Below are 4,456 nucleotides of genomic sequence, written 5' to 3'. Positions count from 1 at the left end.
TGAAGGTATATGCGCACCCTCACCACCCTCCTCATCTTGTCTCAAGATTTTGTGTAAATAGAAGATCTTGTCTCAAGGTTTCATGTCGTGTATGTATGCAATATCACAAACTCAGATAGCATTGACTTACCGATGATCCATAACCATGTGCAACACCAACGGTGGGTACTGGTTCAGGCTCCTCCCCATACATCTGCAAGTGGTGCATGACAATATGACGTTGATGTCATACTTCTCGCTTGCAATGAGTGCAATGACAATACAACCTCTCTGTAAGCCACTCTATGCTCTCAGGCATTGGCGCATCATCTGACGAGCTTTCACTCGTCCCTTCCATCTACACACCTCCAAAATCACAACATGAGTTGCAAGGAAATCTATTAAGATCCAAAAAATAGCCACTCATGAGCTCCTTTCCTCTCTTCTAACAATAAGTGCCTTGAACTGTCGCTATATAGCAATGCTTTGCCCTATTCCATTGCTATATAGTGATGCTTTTAGGATATAACTGTCGCTATATAGTGACTGACTAGTGTCGCTATATAGCAACTCTAGGGGCTAAAACCCGAAACCCCATGCAATGCCATCTTTCGTATCTCTATTGCAAGAAAAGCAAAAATTGATCCTCCCACCTTATATTAGATGACCTCACTTTCCTCCTCTCTACTCCCCACACTCCTCACCCCTACCCAACTCCTCTCCCAACACTTGTGCTCCCTCTCACCCTTCTCCCTCTTTACTTATGTGAAAGGAAGTTTTTCAAGAAGGTGTGTCTCTTTAAGCAATGTAGGTTCATTTTTTGTGAGATTTTGTTTTGTGAATGTTGAAGCATTTTTCTCCTTGTATTGCTAAGCTATGTGCTAATTTTCATGCTTGATTTTCAGAGGTTGACAAAAAATGAGATTTGGCAAAAGAAAGAAGACTCACCTCTTCTCTTTTTGGTATTTCTCTTCCTCCTCTTTCTCCTTGTTTGTAGGCTTATGCTTGTCTCCTCAATCCAATCCCTTTGAAAAGTCGCTTCTCCAAACTCCTCCTTCCTTTAACTAGTTATCTATAAAAATGGTATGTTTCCTCTTTGAGTCTTCACAAGCTTTAGCTTGCACCCTAAAGTTTGTAGAGTAACAACCCTACAAACACCTTGGGAGATGCACGCCCAAGAGGTGATGCTCTCTAACCAACTAGCCACAAAGAGGGCAACATTAGCTATGTTGGTGTCCCCTGAAACAAAGGAGAAATTGCTTTGGGCGAATAATGTCAAAGATGTTGTCAATTAGAATTACCAACATGGCTCCAGTGGGGTTGAATGTAGAGCAGAATCAATGCATGATCATGTAGATTCGAGAAGTCTTTGGGCTTCAATAGAATGTAAAGAAAGGAGAGACAGCCTAAGTGTGAAAATAATTACTATAGTGACAAAATTTTGGCACAAAAATGCGAGAGTTTCTCCAACTAGAAATGACATATGCAAAAAGTAGATGGGATGCAAGGTGTTTGAGGAGCACACATCCATAGTAATATAAGAGAACCACCATGCTAGTGGGGCTGTCAATATCCTAGTGCAACCAACCACCACATTGGCAATCACTTATCATCCACTACTATCGTGCTGTCCCTGCACTACTGCCGTGCTATCCTAAAATTTGTTGCACAGCATTTTACTAAAACAGTCCCCATTACTGGTTATTTTAACCATCATACTTCAACCACCGGTTACTTAAAACATTTAAGCACTAACATGGAAGCAAGTCAACATAAAATTAGGTATTACAAGAACCATAGATCATGGATGATGGCAGGCCAAGAAAGTCCACAAGTCCAAGATATGTATGCAAGATTTTTAGTTTTTCAAAATACAACATTTATAGCTCAAGGAAATTCCAAACTCCCAACTATCTTATCAGCCTCTTTATAGCATGCATCTCCCAGCTCTTTAGGCCAATCTAATGGACTATCACAGACCTCTTTACACACTCCAATCACACACTAGTTGCTTGTCTCTGCCGGCTTTCACGACCATAATAACTCCTCCTTTTGCTTGGGGTCCTCTTCATCTTGGTATTTGCACTCTATACAACTTCGTGTCTCCATCATGTCATGCCAAAAGAAACCTACATCATGAGCTTGACAAGTACCTTAAAGGAGAAGGAAAAACAATAGACAGGGAAATTAATATTCAGCATCTTTACCAACTCTGAGTAATACATGCACCATCAAAGCATGTCCTCCTTGTAGCTATTTTTATCCTTCTTCTCCGTGTCTATTTCTACGAGGAGGTCATCCAACATCGTTTTTAGATAGAACAAAAGCATTCCAAAGTCTTTTGGGTATGCCATAGATTCATAGTAGGTGGATCGGTGTACAGAGCTTTGGGGCTAGATTTCATAATGGGCTCTTTAGTTGTGTCTGCACTGCACATAAATAGGGAGAGAGTTCATTGAGCCTGACCTTCTCATCTTTCAGTCTCACATTAGTTGTCTAATCAAAATATATCTGTGGGGGTTAAAGGTCACTGTGCCTTAACCCCGGTTATGTACAATACTCAAACACATATATAAATGAATAAAAAAGAAGATTAGGGTGGTTCTGCACCCACCAAAACTTGTGTGGCTCTCTCTCTCTCTCTCTCCTTCTTCCGTTCTTGCTTCCGTTGAGAGCAGTCTCAACTGGTATCAGAGCCCGGGTGATCTAGCTGAGCGTGTGTGAATGCTTGGAAGCTTAGCAGCTCTGTGGGAGGAAGGAGAAGCTCTGTGGAAAGCTTTGTGGGCGACTTTACTTGCATCCAAGTGTGCAAAGACCTTGGAGGAACCTTTGGAAAAGTCACTTTGGCTTTGCGAAGTGGTTTTGAGAGCCTGTTAAGAGCTTTCAAAGAAAAAGTCGTTTTTTGAGCTTTTCCGTGTTCCGTTCGATGACAGAGACTCCGTATTGACTTGTAGAGGCAACTATTGCTTGCTTTTGGTGTCCACATAACTTCAAGAGCCTGGAAACACCTTCATTCCTGAATCTGGGATCATTTCATTGGATTTCTGAGTCACTGTGTCAGTTCTTGCGTTTTTTGCCCGGGTGTTGGAACTCAAGTTTGGAGCAACCATTTGCAGATCTGTCAGTTCCAGTGGACTCAGGAGGTCCTAAAACTTCTATGTTGCTTATCATTCGCACTCCGGTGGAGTTTACAGATAGCTCTGTTTCCAAAAACGTTTTTCAGTCCGTGTGTTGGACCTAGTGATTGAGACCACGGTTTCCAAAACCGCCGTCTGTCCCATTGCGTTCCGGACGCCCAAAAACCCCTACCTATCAGTTCTTGCGCGATTCGGTGAAGGATTTTCAGAGTTATAAATCTCTGTGTATTCGATTTCGTCTCTCTATTATGCATTTTTCATACTAAGGTTTTGAAACCTTAGATTTATGCCACATGGCAGTGGATAAGTGTTGACTCCCATTTCTCACTCATCGGTCAGGATTTTGGAGTTCTGGCAGAAGAGAGATATTTGCAGATTTTCTTGCTGAGTCCGATTATGCAATGGCGCCCATGTTTTGAAGCATCTCAGGTTCTATTTTCAGTAGCGCTCATTACCGTGGGACTATGATTTCTTGAGCATACCTTATGCAGATCACTCTGGTTGTGTGCGCTCATTTGTGGTATGCATTGGGTTGCAATGGATGATTTATAGGCCATTTGGATGCATTGCGGTCCTTGTTGGATGCGCTGATAGGCCCAAATTGCCTTGTGGGATGCTATTTTTTATGGACGCTTTGCACATGGATGCTATTTTATGCTGAGGGACAGCTTTGAAACATTGCAGGTGATGCACTGATAGTGCTATGCTCTCTTGGATGAGACATTATTGATGCATATGCCAGTGGACAGTGTTTATGCTTGAGTCATTTGGCACTTATTGGCATTTTCTTTTGGGCCAGATTTGCTCATATGGATGCATAGTATATGCACATGAGTCAGATGCATCTTTTGATGCTTTGAGCTTTGAGTTTTGGTGATATTTCACACTATTGTGGCATACACATTTGGGTGCACCTGGTATTTGGTGTGATTCTCTCTTGCAGGCACTAGCATTTGGGATTTTTGTTTCATTTGCATCATGGCATCCTCTTCCATGTCTGAAAAGGAGTTTTTCAGCATTAAAAAGTTTGATGGGACAAACTTTTCTTTGTGGAAAGAACAGATAAGGGATGTGCTTATTCAAAAGAAGCAGATTAAACCCTTGGCAGGTATTGAAGCTAAGCCTGCAGATATGTCTGAGGATGATTGAAATGAGTTGGATGCATTAGCAAAGTCTACTATTAGACTTCATCTTGCAGAGTCAGTTTATTTCACAGTAGTAAAAATGAGCAGACTACGGAAGATTTGTGGAAGAAACTGTGTGCCACTTATGAGAAGGAAACTGCCTCTAATAAAGTTTACCTAATGAAGAGGTTGTTTGAGCTGCAGATGAAGGAAGGG

This window comes from Dipteris shenzhenensis, chromosome 10 (assembly GCF_047967505.1).
Source record: "Dipteris shenzhenensis isolate YYH24624 ecotype China chromosome 10, Dip_SZ_1.0, whole genome shotgun sequence".
NCBI classification, from domain to species: Eukaryota; Viridiplantae; Streptophyta; class Polypodiopsida; order Gleicheniales; family Dipteridaceae; genus Dipteris; species Dipteris shenzhenensis.
Note: the sequence above shows the minus strand (reverse complement) of the source record.